The sequence below is a fragment of the Mesocricetus auratus genome, unplaced genomic scaffold, assembly GCF_017639785.1.
Source record: "Mesocricetus auratus isolate SY011 unplaced genomic scaffold, BCM_Maur_2.0 Super-Scaffold_100006, whole genome shotgun sequence".
NCBI classification, from domain to species: domain Eukaryota; kingdom Metazoa; phylum Chordata; class Mammalia; order Rodentia; family Cricetidae; genus Mesocricetus; species Mesocricetus auratus.
This window is the reverse complement of record NW_024429190.1, coordinates 12,510,028-12,529,801: the sequence shown is the minus strand read 5'-3', so window position 1 is coordinate 12,529,801 and position 19,774 is coordinate 12,510,028.

Here is a 19,774-nt window from a genome sequence, read left to right as displayed (position 1 = left end):
CATATGACATTTTAAATGTCTAAGTTTTCTGCAGTGAACTATGACCACACCTAACAGTGACCTTTGAAGTCTTCAAAAAGATGATGGGGCCCCACAGCAACTATTCTACTAGAACTATGATAACATCATTAAGCTGAAAAACACCACCTAAAGATTGACTTTGGACTACAAACTTCTCAGGACAATTTCAAGGTGGCTAGTTGAGATGATCTGGCCTCACAGACTACTCTAGCCAGGACTTGAGACAAGCCCTGCACTCTCCCATTATAAAGAGACTGGATAACAAATTATACAGCTACCTCTCCCAGGACTTGACAGTTAACCCATTTTTTCTTTTCAGGATCCCCTAAAGATGCCATTTACCCTCAGACAATAGGGAGTAAATTTTTGAACATGATGCCCACATTCCCAAGAGGTGGGGTGGGTGGCTTTTGGTCATTCAATGGGTTATGGATATTTGTTGCTGTTTTGGGGGTTGTTGGCTACAAATTATTACTGGTAATGGTCAGGGAAAAGTTGAACAAAAGAGATTAGATTAATAATTCTTGTTTTAAAAAAAGGGATGTAGATATGATAGGATATAAGGGCAGGTTATTGAATATACTTTTAAACCAAAAAGCAAGTACTAGTCTTAAATGTTTTACATTGATATGGATTTTTGTATATTAATACAAATTTAAGATTATTGTTGTTATAACATTCTGTACATGCATTTCTAATCTTGTTCAAGGTATTGTACCTATGCAAATCATTTAACAATGTAATGTAAGTTTTTAGCTCTTGAAAGTTATTATTAGCAACTATTTGGGATAATAAGGAAATGCAGGTTAGTAATTAGTCAACCATTACAATCGAACTTTTAGTCATATTAGTTATGTTTTTAAGGTCAAACAGATATATTTTAGGTAGACAGGCCATCTTCAAACACTGCAGAGACCTACAGAATATGGCATTTAACATGTTTTAATAGCATAGGTTCTTTCCTTCTTTATGGCAGCACCAATCTACTTTGTAGAAGATGATGAGCATAAAGAAACAACACATGGAGTTTACTTTCTTTGTGGCAAAATCAAGTCACTAGACAAGAAAGTGCTCTTGCCTCGACTGCTGACTGTATGCTGTCCACACTGGGCAAGCAGAACACAAAAGAAAGTAACTGCTGAACTTTGCCAAGACAAGGTAGGACAGCCCTTCAGAATATCCTGCTTCACAGAAATGTCTGTCAGATGTGCTAGGACTGCAGGCTGAAGATGGGTGCCGCAACATTGCAGAGGAGCCTTGGGTGACTGTCCAGGCAGCCAGCTCTTTCTGCTACTCCTCACATTTTTTGTAAGTCCCTTGCTTGGGTCTCTGATGGAGTTGAAGACTTTATAGTTACAGTTTTCCTTGTTACCAGCTTCAGAAAAGAAATTCACTAAAGAAATGTAAAGTGTATAAAGCTGAGAGAAATAAAAAGATAATTTTGCATTGGTAATGCAAGTTAGGGTAGAAAATGAATTAGGTACAAACTTTTGGACTCGCCAAGAGAGGGTAGATATGGAGTATTTTCTCTGAATTTGTCAATTGCTAATGGACTAGACATTGTTGATGAACTTATTGCCTGCATATATTGTATATAATTATTGTACTTATTGTATGTAGTTTTTCTTATATTAGTTATAAACTTCTTGTTTTGGACAAAAAGGGGGAAATGTAGTGATATCTTGATTGTACTCTAATAAATAAAACTTGCCTGAAGATCAGAGGGTGGAGGTAGCTACCAGTTAACTACAGAGGTCTGGAGGTCTGTACAGAGAGACAGGAAGTGATATGGCTGGGCGGAGATGGGCAGGAGGAGGCAGGAGCACAGTGTCTCTTCTGATCTTTCATCTTTCACCCCCTAATATCTGACTCCAGCTTTTTATTATTAAGACATATTAGAATTCATGCTATGCTTGGTTCCCAGATGGTGGTGCGGCCTGGCTAGAGTCACTCGGAGTGGGCTTTGAGGTTTCAGAATCTCAGGCCCAGTCTCCCTGTCTCTGCCTCTCTCTGCCTCGTGCCCACAGATCAGATATAAGCTGGCAGCGACTTCTCTGGCACCACTCCTGTCTGTCTGCGGCCATGCTCCCCACCATGGTGATCGTGAACTAAATCTCTGAAACTGTGAGCAAGCCCCCAGTAAATGCTGTCTTGGTCATGGTGTCTCTTCACTGCAGTAGAACAGTAAATTACAGAAGCTGGTACCAGGGACTGGGTACTCTTTGTGACAGGCCTGACCACACTGCATTTTGGGGAAATGTGGAAGATGTTGGGATTTGAACTAGAAAAGTGCTTGGAAGCTGTAAGCAGAAGATAGCAGCGCTGAGAGGAATGTGGACTATGGAGACGTAGCTCAAGAGTTTACAGAGTGGAGCAATATTAGCAACTGGGATAGAGACCATTTATGTGATATTTTTGGCAAAGGATGTGGCTGCTTTTGCCCTTGTCCTAATTGCCGGGTCTGAAGAAACTCTTTTTCCCAAATTCTGACATTTAGACAAAAGCCAGAATTCCCTCAGGGGTTTGGAAAGCTAGTTCCCATTTGTCAAAATGAGCCATTCTTGCCTGGGTAGTGGTGGCAAACACCTTTAGTCCCAGCACTCAGGAGATAGAGGCAGCAGGTGTGTGCTAAAGGTCAGCCTGGTCTACAGAGCAAGTTCCAGGACAGCCAGGGCTACATAGAGAAAGTCTGTCAAAAAAAAAAAAAAAAGGGAAAGGAGTCATTTTCCTTATCTTTAGCAAAAGGATCACGTGCTCCTCCATTAACATGAGTCTGTGGTACCTATCGGCATATCAAGGTCCGTGCCAGCATAGAAGCGCCATCATCCCCTGCTCACATACACTTGCTATTTCCCTCAAAGCCTCCCAACCAGCCCACTGGCTCCCTTTTTCCTAGGTAATGATTCCCTTATACCCCTGAAGATTTGTTCCCCTGTTGCTTCTCTCTGCTTTCCTGAGAGACAGTGTGGTGTGGTGGTTTAATGGAAATGGCCTGGTAGGCTCTTAGGGAGTGGCACTATTAGGAAGTATGGCCTTGTTGGAGGAAGTGTGTCACTGAGGGCAGGCTCTGAGGTCTCAGATGTTTGAGTCATGCCCAATGTGGCATTCCCTTCCTGCTGCCTGCAGAACCAGATGGAGGACTCTCAGCTACCTCGCCAGCACCACGACTCCCTGCATGCCACCATGCTTCCTGCCATGGTGAAAATGGACTAGACCTCTGAACGGTAAGGAAGCCACTTTAATTAAATGTTTTCCTTTATAAGAGTTGCTGTGCTCAGCCGGGCAGTGGTGGTGCATGGCTTTAGTCCCAGCACTTGGGAGGCAGAGGCAGGCAGATCTCTGTGAGCTCGAGACCAGCCTGATCTACAAGAGCTAGTTCCAGGACAGGCCCCAAAGCTATACAGGGAAACTCTATATGGAAAAACAAAAACAAAACAACAACAACAAAAACTTGCTGTGCTCGTGGTGTCCCTTCCCAGCATTAGAGCTCTAGGCAGATGGCCTTTGTTATGCCTTTTACCTAAAGCCATAGCCTTTTGCTATGACACCAAGATGTAAATCTGTTCCAGCTGTCTTACAGATACCTGCAATTTCCTGGAAGAAGTTCTAGATCAAGAAATCTGGTGTGATAAAAACAGTCTCCAGAACCCATTTTTACCCCACCCGCTTTGAGCATATCTTGCAGGTTCATTCCTCCTGCCTGGGCCAAGGCCAACCCACAGATAACACCAGCACCCGCACCAGCTCCAGGGACGTCACCATCAGTACCAGGCTTCAGTGGGCACCTCTTCAGATACTCGGTCTGTCCAGCAGCTGGCACCTCCACCTTCCAGTTTTCCAAGACGTCACAATAAGGGACCTATTTGCTCTTCTTCTTAACACATTCAACTTTGTTGGTACAACTAGGGCCAATGATAACAATCTATTTTTTCTCTTAGCAATCAGTCTTGTCCACCTCAAGGAACAGGGGCCCTCCGAGGTTTCCAGAATGGCAGCTAACCAGATGCTTCTCCACCCACACCTTCCACTGAGCGTGAACCCACCAACTCCTGACTCCCCCCTCCCCCACATCGTCTTTTGTCAGCAGGAAGAAGGCAAACATGAAGCAGCATCCATATACCCAAAGAGTCTGGGATGTCCTGATGGAAGTTCCACCCATGCCCCCTCCCCCATCTCCCTCCAAACCCTGCAGCATCTCAGAAAGCCCTCCAAATGATGGGCCCTCCCCAGAGATGCTCAAGATCACTCCCACAGGGTATTTAAACTGCCCACCAGATAGCAGTTTTTCCAGTTCCCCTTTCCCGTATCCTCTCTGGGGGGCTGGAAGGTCAATCGGGGAGCGCTGTATCCATTAAACGTGGGCTTTTTCTAATTTGGTTTGATTTGGTCTGCTTTGAATTGTTGCATCCTCGGAGAAGCTTATTGGGGTGTAGAAACTTTTCAGCCTTGACAGTTTGGAATAAACTTTTCCCTCCTCACCCCATGGGCCATATATTTTGAATTCTTTACTATACCCTTCACATTCACTAATAATCTGCCTGAGAGTAAATTGAAGAGTTTTGGACTGATTTCGTTAGAAAAGAAAGACAGTCTAAATTAGTATGTTCAGGGTGAAAAACAAAAGATAGCCTAACACTGCTGTGGAATAATCTTTTTGTACACTATGAAGGTGTGTCTTTGCCAAGACACTTTCTGGTTGGCTTAATAAAGAACTGGATGGCCAATAGCTAGGCAGGAGGTATAGACAGGATTTCTGGGTGAAAAGTTTCTGCACCCTAATAAGCCACTCTGCCAGTGTACCAATCCAAATCAGACCAAATCAAATCAGATTAGAAAAGCCTGGGTTTAATGGATAAAATGCTCCTGGATGATTTTCTGACCCCTAGAGGGGAGATGGGGAAGAGAGATCGAAAAACCATGCGTCTGTTTTCTGGGGGAGCAGTTTCAATACCCTGTGGAAGTGATCTTGAACAGCCCTGGGGAGGGGCTCACTCTTGGCAGGCTTTCTGTGGGGTCCAGGGTCTGGGGGGAGAGAGAGAGGTGTGGGGCCTCCACCTAATCCATCCCAGACTCTTGGGTGTATGGGTCCCAGGGGCTCAGGTGAAGCTCCCACCAGAGCACTGGGGAGAGAGAGGAAGAGGAGGAGGGAGCTAGGCGCACAAGAGACACCAGGGGCACTGAGAAGCAGGATAGGTGGTCTGTGACAAAATGTAGATTAATAGAAATGAGTTAATTTAAGTTATAAGAGCTAACTAAAAACAAGCCTAAGCTAAGGTTAAGCTTTCATAATTAATATTACGTCTCCGTGATGTTTGGGAGTGACTGGCGGGACAGAGAAAGACTGGTTACATATCACCAACCCTGTCGTGTGGTTAGTGATGCAACTGGTGATCACTTTTATGCAGATCTACAATGAAAAAGATGTACAATTTGACAAGACAAAGAGCACCAGGAAATTTAACCTTGGAGCCTTGCTTTGTGTTGAAAGATGTGGTGGTATATTATTTATGATATATTAAACCTTGCCTGAGGATTCAGAAAGCAATATCAGCCTCAAGCTATAGAGATCAGGTTGTGGTGGTACACACCTTTAATCCCAGGACTCAGGATTAGGAGGTAGATGGATCTCTGTTAGTTCAAGGCCATTATAGCCTACACAAGAGATAAGAGTCACAGAACTCATGCCTTTGACCCAATCACCTGGGATCGAATGCCTTTAATCCCAGCATTAGGGAGGTATATAAGACAGGAGCAAGGTCTCAGAATTAGCATTCAGTCTCAGGATTCTCCAACCACACTGAGGAGAGCGGAACAGTCTGGGGTTGCCGTTTGAGGAGCCAGGATCACCTTTAAGTCTGAGGTAGTGGTAAGAGCTAGTGGCCAACTGCTTTGCTTTTCTGATCTTCAGCTTGAAGCTTGAATCCCAATATCAATCTCTGGGTCTTTTATTTTTTGTGCTATAGAAAGAGACAAGGAAAAACGAAATAAAGGGAGTGCTGCTCTCAGTGCAAGACCCAAACCAGCTAATTCTGCAACTTATGAAAAGAAAAGCCCTAAGGAATTAAATCTGTTTCTAAAGAACAAGGAAATCTTATGCTAATGCAGTCCAAGGTTTCAGACCAGCAGAAAGCAGAATCTGGCAGCTCTAGTCACATGGTTCTGGCTTTAGAGTCAGGAAAGATACAGCTGTAAAGGGGCTCTGGAATCTTCCTCCTTGGTTAAGGAAAGCCACAAAGGCCAGTTGTGTGGCAGGGGATTTCCTGTATGGAGGTCAGGAGAGGCCACTGCATGAAGCTGAGAAAGTGAAGCCTGGATTGTGTTGGAGACCCCTAAGATGTTGGGTTGCAGAGCCATGGGATGTCTGCAGAGGTGAGCTGCAGACAGTGAGTGGAACCAGCTCCAAGAGAGAAGTAAGTCGCATTTGACAAAGCCAGAAGGAGTGGTCAATCTGAAGAGACACTTAAGCATTTTAATATCAGAAGAAACTTCCAATTTTAAACAGTATTGAAACTGTGAAAGACTTTGGGGACTTCTAAGTTGGACTAAATGCATTTTGCATTATGACATGGCCATGAAACTATGGTGTCCAGGGAATGGGATGTGGTGGATGAAGAAGAATGGCTCCCATAGGTTTGGTATTTGGACATTTGATTCCCAGCTGGCGGTGCTGTTTAGGGAGGTGTAGCCTTGCTGGAGAAAGTACATCATTTGGGGTGGGCTTCAAGATTGTATAGCCTCTCCCTCCTTCCATGTTGTTCTCATTGCTATGTGTTTGTGGTAGTATATGGGAGCTTTTGCTCATGGTATTTTATCAAAGCAACAGAAAAGTAACTAATACATTTTTCATTTAGTTTCTGTAGTTCTTTGTAAATTCTGGATGTTAGTTCCCTTCTATGGTACAGCTGGTAAAGATTTTTCTCCCATTCTATGGGCTTTTTTGCTCTGCTGATGGTTACTTTGGCTATTTATTTTCAGGTAGTCCCTTCTGTTGGTTCTTGAGACTGATTCTTGTGTTGTGGGAACAAATTGATACAGCCGTTATGGAAGTTCGTTTGAAAGGATCTCTCAAAAAATTTAAAAAAGAGAATGACTATATGACCCAGCTGTATTACTACTGGTTATTTACCCATTTGACAGGGTGTGGTGGTTTGAGAGAAAATGTCCCCCAATGGGAGAGGCACTATTAGGAGGTGTGGCCTTGTTGGAGTAGGTGTGGTCTTGTTGGAGTAGGTGTGGTCTTGTTGGAGTAGGTGTGGTCTTGTTGGAGTAGGTGTGGTCTTGTTAGAGGAAGTGTGTCACAGTGAAGGCAGGCTTTGAGGTCTCATATGCTCAAGCCATGCCCAGTGAGAGTTCACTTCCTGTTGCCTGTGGATCAAAGATGTAGAACTCTCAGCTCTTTCTCCAGCACCACGTCTGCCTGCACGCCACCATGTCCCACCATGATGATAATGGGCTGCACCTCTGAACTGTAAGCCACCCAATTACATTTCCTTTATAAGAATTGCTATGGAGTCTCTTCACAGCAATAGAAACCCTAACTAAGTCAAAGGGCAGGACAGTGCAGAGGATCCTCAATTTGATCTCCTTGATGGAGAATACTATGGAAAATTACCCAACTCTATTCTAGGACTTCAAGGTTAAGATACTTAGCTTCTGTTAAACTGCCTGCTTGTGCAGATCGCCTCCAGTTAACTGCTTATTTTGCTTCTGTTAAATTGTTTGCTTATATGAGCATCCCCACCCTGGCCCTAGCAGCTGAGTTGTGCCTTCTGGACACTTGGTGCTACACTTAGGTCCAAATACCTGGGTGTAGTCCAAACTGGTTGGAATAAAGACGTTTAATAGGTTATAAACTATCTGAGTGGTCTTATCAGGTGGGTTCCCCATAACATTTTGGAGGCCCTAAGTTAGAACCCTAGAGATTGGACTCAGACAAGGGCTCACTTGGGGCTCACAAGATCGGGGGAAGGTGCATCAACTGGAGAGGACACTTAGGGAGAGCACATCCTGAGATGTTCCAGGGCCCCAAGAAAATCGTCTCTGACTGATCTCTGCTGAGCATTCCAGAGGCACGCCAATGCTGCCACCCAAAAGAGAGAGAGAGAAAAAAGGCAAATTGAAAGTCATCTTGTTTGAATACCTTCTAAGGTAAGTTTGGTGTGTAAGAGAAGCCATCTGGTTAGGACACAAGAGGGGAGGTTGGCCATGACTATAGATCCTGTGTTGGGAATCCCTGTAATACATCAATGGACTCCCCTGGTCTGTTTGGGTACATGAATGCATGGTGGCCACCCCTGTTTGTCTGTACTATGTGTTTCTCTGAATGACTGTGTGTCTGTGTGCTTCTGTCAGTTCTATTGGCTGGAGAAACAGATCTAAAATGGAAGTGGGGTGAGCCACCCTGAGATCATAGTTGCCCCCCTTCCAACTGGCCATGATTTCCTGAAGCTCATGGGCCATGCTGGGCTGACCAACCAATGGCTTTCTCTAATGTGGGACCCCCACCCCACCTGCTTAAGACAGGTGCCCTTTTGTTGGGGACCCAGATCCTTTTGGCTTGGTCAGATTACCTAGGGAACCCCCAAAACTTCCATCTATTCTCTCAGCCCTGCCCTAGGAAACTGATGCCCCTACCCTTCCTGCTCAGGAGCACTTGCTTCTGACTTTTTAATTTCTTGACTCCTACTCAAGATCCCAATCCTGGTCCTGTTCTCTGTGTGGAGATGTGGAGGGCCTCAGAGTGTATGCAGGGAGGAGAACCAGATCCCCAAGCTACGAGCTCTGTTTCTCCCCTGGCCTGCCTTATGGAAACTGCTTGCTGTGCACACCTGCTGACTTGGGATGATTGCCAGCAGCTCCTGGCCACCCTATTTATGGATGAGGAACAAGATCAAATCCCTCTGGAAAGTAGGAAGTTGGCTCAGGAGCTGGGGAGCAGGCTACTTCCTTGACTCAGAGGCCCAGATACAGCAGACCTTCCCGCCACCGAACCCAGTTGGGATCCTAATACTAATGAAGATAAGAGGTTGCTGAACATTTTTATTTCACCAAACATTTTATTGGGAGGATAAGTCAGGTCATGCAAGGACCTGGTGGCTGGGTTTCTGGAGATATATCAGGTATTTATCTCCCTAGTCCCAGATGTCCCCGAAAGCCACTAATATGGCCTTTGTCATGCAGTTGTCCACAGGCATAGGGGAATCTACAGATTTTAGAGGGATTTAAAGAGATGAACAGGTCTCAACTATTGGAGAGTGCTCAGAAAGGTTACAATATCTGAGATCCAGATGAGGACAGACAGGGAAGGAAAATCTCCCGTGCCATGATCGCTGACCTTGGGGAAATGGACAAGAGAGGAAATGGGGGACAGAGACCAGGAGAAGGGGTTCCAGGACTCACCAGTATCGTTGGATGGGGCCCTGAGTGCTGTATGTTGAAAGTTAGGCAAAAGTATCCACGAAGTGCCCTGCTCCAGTATGTAGATGTCCTCCTCATAGTGTCCACCACTGTGGAAGACTATGGACAGGCAACAGAAGGCCGTGTAGACAGCTTTCAATCCTGGATGACAGAGTCTCAGCCAAGAAGGCGCACCTGTGTGTCCCTCAAGTCACACACCTAGGCTAAGCCTGAAGGAAGGGAGGCCAGTGCTTTCCCCAACCACATTTCAGTCATCCTGCAATCCTCCACGTGTTAGCATTACCACTGATGAACCACCACCACCGAAGCAGTTTGTGGAGGAAAGGGTTTATTTGGCTTACACACCCACATCATTATGGAAGTCAAGTCAGGAACTCAAGCAGAACAGGAACCTGTAGGCAGGACCTGATGCAGACACCATGGAGGGTGCCGCTTATGGCTTGTTCCCCAGGTTTTGAACCTGGGCCCTCCTCCTCAGTTCCAGGACAGCCAAGGCTGTTACACAGAAAAACCCTGTCCCAAAAAAACCTCCATGAAAAGAAAAGAGAAGAAGAAAAAAGAAAAGAAAAAAATATATACTTCAAACTTGCTACCATCCAATCTTATAGAGGCGATTCTAATCCTGTTCCTAGTAGGGGCAGGAATAGCCAGAGTGACTGCCGTAGGCACCTCAGCCTTGATTGTTAGGAACCAAAGCTGCAGGGAACTCAGTTCTCAGAGAGATTTAGGCCAAGGCCTTTTGGAGACTTCTATCTCTAGGAGAGCCAAGTTGACTTCCTTGCCTTGATAGTCCTGCAGAACTGAAGGAGGCTAGGCCTCCTTTTTACGAAGGAGAGGACTTTGCATGGCCTTAGGAGAAACTTGCTAACCATTCAGTGGTCATTAGGGAAAACTTTCCAATGGTTAGATCAAGCATGGAAGAAAGGAAAGAAAGGAGACATGGATCCTTCTCTGATCACTTGGTCCCCATGGCTGACCCTTACTGTCAACGTTAGCTGGACAATTGGTTTTTATTCTGATCAGGCTAATGGTGGGAACCTGCATCCTCACCTGCATGGCCTACTACATCAAACAGAGGGTAAACTCAGTTAAACTATACCCCCAGAACAGGACAAGTGAGTGATTTGACTTATGCCCATGGAACCAGTGGGGAATGTGACAGGTAAAACAGTGCAGAGGTTTCTCCATCTTGTAGTCTTACTGAGGCCGTTTGGCTTAACTGGAATTGATCTCCTTGATGGAGAATCCCATGGAAAATTACCCAACTCTATTTTAGGAACCTGAGGCCAAGGTGCCCTAGCTTCTGTTAAACTGAACCCCCATTGGCTAACCACTTATCTTAGTTTCTGTTAAATTGCCCCCACCTCCATCCAGTAGTTGCTGAGAGAGATGCCAGGACATGGTTTCTGTTTAAAAAAACCCTGTGCTCTGGATACTCAATACTACACTTAGATCCAAATAGTCCCAGCCAGCAAGAATAAAGACTTTCAATAGACTATAAACTGTCTGAGTGGTCATGTCTGGAGGGATAGCACCCATATGTTGTGTGATATTTATATACTGTGTGAAGGTGCATTGTTGTGATTGTTACAAAAGAAAGATGAATGTCCAATATCTAGGCAAGAGGTATAGGCAGGATTTCTAGGGAGAGAAAGGAAGCAGAGGAGGAATTTAGGCTTGTGGGATATGTTGGGAGACAAGGAGAGGAAACAGAAGGTGCAAGATGGGAGAGATGTAATGCCATGTGATAGAATGAAGATAAATATATATGGGTTAGTTTAAATTATAAGAGCTAGTTAGGAACAAGCCTAAGCTATAGGCTGAGCTTTCATAATTAATAAGAAGTCTCTGTGTCATTATTTGGGACACAGCTGGCTGGTGGGACAGAAAAACTCGTTACATCCGGTGCCCAATACTTAGCATATAAATTCACATAGGGCCTGAGAAAGCTGAAACAAACAAAGAGTTCTGAGTAGGCCTAGTGCTTGCACATACAGAGGTGAGGCTTTTTTAAGAGACCAAGCTCCTGAGCACTTGAATGGGGCTATGAGTGACAGGTAGCGTGCTACTCAGTAGCAGGAGGCTAGGTAGAAGTGCCTACTGGAGCCGGGGCAGAAAGACTGGCTCCGGGCGGGGACCTACAGGCATGAGCTCCCCTCTCACCAACCTGAAGGGGGTGGAGCCAGGCACCCGGCCATGTGCTAAGCAGAGGCACACAGCAGAGGGCCTACCATCCCTTAGCAGTTTAAGGTTTGGCTCTCATGGTCAGAAGAGACTGCAGACATGCAAAACAAATAAAACAAACAAAAAACTAGAACAACAGCAACAACAACAACAACAAAAAAAACAGGTCCAGGTTGACAAAACATCTGAACAGGCTACAATGTGTTTAAAAATGTGCTTAGATGCTAAATAAAGAAAAAGAAAATGTGTATAGACAGTCATAGAAAAATAGTTTAAAAATAATAAAGTCTTTAAAGAAAGAGTAGCCGGGCAGTGGTGGCGCACGTCTTTGATCTCAGCACTCCCGGAGGCAGATACAGGCATATCTCTGTGAGTTTGTGACCAGTCTGGTCCACAAAGTGAGGACAGTCAGGACAGAGAAACCATGTCTGGAAAAACAAAAAACGAAACACCAATAACACTCCCCAAAAAAAGAAAGGAAAAGAAAAAAGTAAAGCTATATAATCATAAAGTATATAAGATATATATACTTTTATAAGGTATATAAAATATATAAATAAAAAATAATATTAAAGGAATTTGTATACTTTCATAAAGTGTATAAAATATAAATATAAAGTACTATAAAAAAGAATAAGTCACATAGAAGGAAATGCAGCACAGGGAATCTGGATCCTGGGGCTTTGTTGACTTTGAATTTTTTAAATGCTAGTGTATGAAAAGCAATAGCTGCTAAGAGACATTTGATTATATAAATTGCTAAATTAAGCCAACAGATATGTGTGTGTGTGTGTGTGTGTGTGTGTGTGTGTGTGTGTGTGTGTGTGTATGTGTGTTTCCTGGCCATTCTGGAACTCACTCTGTAGACCAGGCTGGCTTTGAGCTTGCAGAGATCCACCTGTCTCTGCCTTCCGAGTGCTTGGATTAAAGGTATGTGCCACCACCACACAGCCTCCAACTTATAGATTTTAATAATATCTTCACTTCAGAATGGAAGTCAAAAGATATGTTGTGTTGGGGGAGAGGCTATGCCTTTCTTGGCAGTAAACAAAGTTATGGTTCTCTTCAAAGTTAATTAAGATCATATTTAATTGGGGGATACCTCCTGAAAATCTTGACTACAGACATAATAAAAGAAACAAGAAAGAATATGTAGGACAGGTGGCATATATTTGATTCCTTGACATAGGAACAGCTCTGAGACTGGATGAGACATGATAAATCTTTTTGGCTACAGAGTCCTCATGATTTATTATTACATGCCATCTAATGTATTACACAGATGGAGATTTATATTACAGTTTGGTTATTCAGTCGACAAGAACTTATAAAATTGACAGATGCCTTTTACCTTTTCAAACATATAACAAAAAATTTATACTTAGCTGACTTGTCCACACCACACATTCCATACTTGTTTTAATACAGATACATATGTTATCTTAAAATTTTACATGTTTTCAGAAAAAAAAGAACCAGACACCAATGAAGACACACTGTTCAGGTGATCCAGTCTCAGAATGCTTCTGTTGCATCCAGAACAACTTCAAAGCTGCTAACTGAGATGGTCCAGCCTCACAGACTATCCAATCAAGTCTTCAAATAACCTCTATACTTTCCCTTCACACAGACACTAAACAAAAATTAATTCAACTATCTCTCCAAGGATTTGACAATTATCCCAATTTTCTCAGAGTCCTGTAAAGATGCTGTTGCTCCCAGACAGCAGGAAATGGTCTAGAAAACATGATGTCCATAGTCCCAAGAGGTGAGGTGGGTGCTTATTTGGTTTTTATGTGAATTATAGGTGTTTGTCCTCATGTAGGGGGTTGTTTACAAGTTGTTATTGGTCAGGAAGAAAGCTAAAAAAAAGAGATTAGATTCGGGGATCTCATTCTTCAAAGAAAAAGGGGGATATAGGGATAATAGGATAAACAGGTAGATTATTAAATTAACTTTAAACTAAAAAGCAACTATTAATCTAAAATATTTTTTCATTGGTATGAATTTTTGTATATTGATACATTTTTGTTATAACATAGTATGTATATATTTCTATTCTTGTTAAAGGTATTTCACCTATGCAGCTCATTTTAAAATATACTGTAAAGTTCTAGTCCTTTAAAGCTATTATTATAAACCGTTTAGAATAATTGAGAAATGTAGGTTAGTAGTTAGTCATCCATAACAATCAAACTTGTAGTCATGTTAGGTATGCTTTCATGGTCATACCGAAGTACATTTTAGATAGATAGGTGGTCTTCAAACACTTCAGAGACCTACAGAATATAGTATTTAAAATGTTTTACTAACATAAGGCTTTTCATGACTGAGACACATCTGCTCCTGGCAGTACCAATTTACTTCAAAGGATGATGATGGGCATCCAAGAACGTCCATATGGAGTTTGCTTTCAATGTGGCAAAGCTAGCCACTAGACAAGAAACTGCTCTTGCCTCAACTACTGGCAGTTATTGTCCAAACTGGACAAACAGGACACAAAAAGGGTGACTACTGAACTTTGTCAAGACAAGGAAAGACTGTCCTTCAAAATTCCTACTTCATATATGTAAAGAGAAGCCTTCCTGCCAGCCTGGTTCCAGAGCCACATCAGTCCCAAATAAACACACAGGAGGCTATATTAATTATGAAGCTGTTGGCCTTGCTTGTTTCTTACTGGCTAGCTCTGACTTAAGTAATTACCCCATAATTGTTACTCTAAGTATTTCTCTTACTGGAGAACTTTTTGGGCTTCATACCCCATGGCGTTACATCTTGACTTTCTGTGTTTCTCCTTCCCAGAGTCCTCCTGGATTCCTAGTTCCACCTATCTTGTTCCTATTGGCCAACAGTGCTTTATTGACATATACACAGGACTTCCCCAACATCTCCTCTTTTCTGTCTAAACAAAAAGAAAGGTCTTAACTTTAACATAGTCAAATTATATATAACAGAACAGTTCTCAAGTAAGAACACAGTTACAATATTTTGTCTATCAACATTCAGCAAGATTTAAAGAAAATATCATCTATCCTTGTGAGTCCAAAGTTCTATATGTAGCTTATCTTTTATCATAACTAAGGAAAACTATAACTATCTGCCTTCAAATCTATCAAAGACCACAGAAGGATAATATATAAACACTAGAACTGACAGAGACATCTTACTGCCTGGACAGTCACCCAAAATTCCTCTGTAATGTTGGGGCATCCATCTTCAGCCCATAGGCCACAATGTGTCCGGAAGACTTCTCAGCAAAGCAGGAAATTTCAAATTGTCCATCTGCATCAGCAGTCTGTCAGTCATTTTTCTGTGTCCTGCAGAAAGTCTCATAGACTCTTTCATGAAGCAGGAACCCTGAAGGACTATTTGAGTTCAGCAGCCACTTTCCTGTGGGTCCTGCATGTCTAGTTTATACAGCAACAGTCAAGCAGTCCAGGCAAGAGCAGTTTCTTGCCCAAATGGCCAATCTTGCCATGTTGAAAGCAAACTCCCTAACAAGTTTCTTCAATGCCCATCTTCCTCTCAGACATAATTGGTGCTGCCAGGAGCAGACATTTCTCATTGTCAAGAACAACCTAAAATATTTTAAATGCCATTTTCTGAAGGTCTTTGAAAGGTTTGAAGACTATCTATCTCAAATATATTTCTGTATATCTAGAAAACCTAACTTACCTAACTATAAATTCTGACTATTATAAGTAACTATCTATAATCTATTTAATTATGTATTATTTTTTAAAAGATCAGTATAAGCACAATACTTAATCAAGAGGAGAAATATACACATCACAAAATTGACCTTGAATTTGTATCAATAAATGAAAAACCATATCCATACCATAATTCCCCTTTTTACCATTAAAAAGAGATTGTCTGTGATCATTAACCAATTTTAAACCACCCCATTTAAATGAAAACATAGACTTATAAACAAGATGGGAATTAGGATGTCGCTTATTCCAAACTGCTTCATGCTGGAAGGGGGCGATGTTCATAGCATGGGGATCATGACAAAACTCAGAAACCTATATAAGTCCTTATTTTCGTGGTCTGTAAAAAGCTGCATCATCTTAGTTGTTTTAGATGTTGAATCACTTGGGCCATTGCTTCCAGGGGTCTTGGTTCATGAAACCACAGAAGCCTAGAAGCAATCCTCAGCTTTTCATTTTCTGTAGAAACATAAACAAAAACTCCTTTTCCAAGTAACATATCCTTATACTTAAATTTTGAAGTCAAGGCATTTTCAAAAGATATAAGTTGAATTGATTCAGCAGCATTTATAATCAAGTGTACTTTAGCAGTTGTTCCTTCCTGAGCAATTAAAAAACTGAAAAACACAATAGCATACAGTATCCAGACTTTCTGTGTATTTTCCATCTTTACGTGGGTTATTTATTTATCTATTATTGTTACTCTATTTCTTTTTGTTGTTGTTGTTGTTTTTTTTTTTGAGACAGGGTTTCTCTGTGGTTTTGGAGGCTGTCCCGGAACTCACTCTGTAGACCAGGCTGGCCTCGAACTCACAGAGATCTGCCTGCCTCTGCCTCCCGAGTGCTGGGATTAAAGGCGTGCGCCACCAACGCCCGGCCTATTACTCTATTTCTTTTACTTTGATTTATTTATTTTTCTCTGAGACAGGGTTTCTCTTTGGAAGTCTGCCTGCCTCCGCCCTGCAGCAAATCCTACTGGCATGCGCCACCACAGCCAGCTTCTCTATTTATTTACCACTGTGCCATTTCTTTTTCTCTCTCAATCATACTTATATTTTTAAACACACTGTAAACCTTTAGAGGTTTTCCTTCATCCAAGTCTGACTTTACTGTAAATCTTTATGTTTTTCTTGCCACGCGTTTTATCTGTTAAAACTGAGGCTGTTTAAACTGCAGTTTTTCCAAGATGGCGGGCATAAGCGTGATTCCAGCACACAGTCAATGCTGACATCCAGCAAAAGCTTGCCGGCTTAGAGATGGGGTCACTGCCATTTCTAGCTGTACGTATAACTTTTCAATTATTACCAGAGTCTCTTAAAAGAACCTTGTTGATGGTTTTTTTTTTTTTTATGCTGAGTCAGAAAGCCTCCCTTAAGTAAGCCTCGTGAGTCTTTGCTTGGCGCTTGCAAAACAGAGCCCACCGGAGAAAAATGCTGCTACCAAAAAGCCGTGCTTCTCTCTGTCCTTTTGTTTCTAAAATTTCTTTGAAGCTTTTGTCGTTCTACATGGAAATTCAATCCCACTCTGACACCATTTGTAAAGAGAAGCCTTCCCGCCAGCCTGGTTCCAGAGCCACATCAGTCCCAAATAAACACACAGGAGGTTAAATTAATTATGAAGCTGTTGGCCTTACTTGTTTCTTACTGGCTAGCTCTGACTTAAGTAATTACCCCATAATTGTTAATCTAAGTGTTTCTCTTACTGGAGAACTTTTTGGGCTTCCTACCCCATGGTGTTACATCTTGACTTTCTGTGTTTCTCCTTCCCAGAGTCCTCCTGGATTCCTAGTTCCACCTATCTTGGTTCCCTATTGGCCAACAGTGCTTTATTGACATATACACAGGACTTCCCCAACACATATAAATCTGTCAGATAGATATTCTAGGCCTCCAGGCCAAATATAGATGCCCCTGTGTTGTAGGGGAACCTTGAGGTGATTGTCAGGCAACTAGATGTCTCTGTCATTTTTTATAGCTTTGGGAGTTATTCTCAGTGCACTTCCTGTATAATTGAGTAATATTATATCCCTCTCAGGTCTTTGATAGGGTTGAAGACTAGATAGTTATAGTTACAGTTTTCCTTGTTACCAAATTCAGAAAAGAAACTTACATGAGAGATGTAAAGTTTATAAGGTTGAGAAACATAAAAGTTTATGTTGTTTATCTAAGATATTTTTAGGTCTGAAAAGATATTTTTGGATGGCAATACAAGTTATGATAGAAAATTGTTTAGGTATAAAACTTTGGACTCAGCAAGATAAGATAAATTAGAGTAATTTCTCCAAATTTGACAAATACAAAGGACTGGACATTGTGAATGTACTTCTTACATGATAATTGTTCTTATTGTATATAATTTTACTGCATTAGAGTTTAAAAACTTTCCTTTTTATTTAGACAAAAGGGGGAGATGCTGTGGGGTATTTGTACACTGTGAAACTGTATTACTGTCATTGGTAATAAAGAGATGAATGGCTAATAGCTAGTCAGGAAGTATAGGCACCACTGCTGGGCAGAGAGAGGAAGTAGGAGGAGATAATTGAGGCATGGGGGAGAGGCCAAGGAGACATGGGGGTGGTTGGTCATACAGAATGAAAGAAAGGTAAAGACATATGGTAAAATGTAGATTAGTAAAAGCAGGCTAATTTGAGTTATAAAAGCTACTGGGACAAGCATAAGCCAAGGCAGAGCTTTCATATTTAATAAGAAGTCTCTGTGTCATTATTTGTGAACTGGCAGCCCAAAGAAAAATCTGACTACACCCAAAGAACTCCACTCTCTGCTATGGAAATGTTTGCACATTTGTGTTCATTACAAGGAAATGGCATCAACCTGGGTGTCCAACAACACATTAAAGAATAATGAATATACACACACACACAACTATACTTATAAAACATTTTCACATATCACTATATATATATATATACAGAAAATGGCATACTGTTTGTCTGTAAAGAAAAATGAAATCATGAAATATGTAGGCAAATGGATGGGACTGGATAATAGAATACGAAGTGAAGTGATCCAAACACAGAAAGAAAAAAAAATCATGTACTCCTTCAAATTCAGATCTTAACCTACAGTGTGCACATGTTCAAGTGTGAGTATAGTCTAGAATTTCTTTTCTCTTTTTAATTTTTCTTGAGACAGGGTCTCATTACGTAGCTCTGGAACTAGCTCTGTAGACCAGGCTGGCCCCTTACTCTCTGAGCTCTAACAGCCTCTGCCTCCAAGTGTTGGGATTAAAGGTGTGCACCACTACACGTGGCTTAGTCTACAGGGGGAGACAGTAGATGGTGAGGAAGGATGGAATGCAGGCAAAAACACACGTGAATCATGAAAGAGGATGTAATGCTGTATTTTTCTAGTTGTAACTCTGTCATACCTTTTAAAAAATTGTGGTGGATATGTGAATTTAAGTTTTGGAGTACTGAAGCAAAAGACCCATTTTGTCTTCCATAAGAATCCCTTGAGGCCATGGTTGTGAAAGTTGGGCTTTGATTTTCACTCCATGGACCATTAGTGCAATGGGAATTAGGTATGACTAGTCATGGAATGTATTTTTCACATCGACCCACTTCCCACTTAGAGTGATCACATTTTTGTTTGTTTTGGGGGGCAGTTTTGTAACCTGAACATTTCCCCCTTTCTCATGTGTGGTGGGGCTGGAGAGATGGCTCCGTGGTTAAGGACACTGACTACTTTTCCAGAAGACCTGGGTTGGATTCCCAGCACCACAGGATGGCTCATAAGCATCAGATTTTGGAATGCCAGGATTTTGGAGTTCTGGCCTCCACTAGCACTGCAAGCACCTGATGCTCAGACATACAAACAGGCAAAACAGCCATGTACATAAAATAATAATATAAAATAAAGATCTCCCCTCTCTTCTTTTTATAGCTAAACTCTATTAAAATATCATTTGTTATGTATTGTTAGTCACAAAATTAAGCATAGTAAATTTTTGAAGGAGAGATCTTGTCTCAAAGAATAAGATGTTGAGCAACTCAGTAAGACATTTACCATAGGCCCCTGGTGTCCACACACACATCACACCCACACTCACCCGTGTGCACACATGTGCACACCCTCTATCACCTGTGTACACACGCACACACCCAAGATATACACTCTGGTATAGGCCTTGTGAAAAATCTATAACTTCATTTTTCCAGCTAACAAAAGTCCTATGCAAGCCTCTGTAAGCTTTCCTTCATCCTTGAAGGACAGGGTGACTTAGTGTAACATTCAGGCACTGTAGCTCTGTAAGCTGTCCTTCATCCTTGAAGGACAGGGTGACTTATTGTAACATAGAGGCACTGTAGCTCTGTAAGCTGTCCTTCATCCTTGAAGGACAGGGTGACTTACTGTAACATGCAGCACTGAGCTCAGGACGGGGTGACTTACTGTAACATGCAGCACTGAGCTCAGGACAGG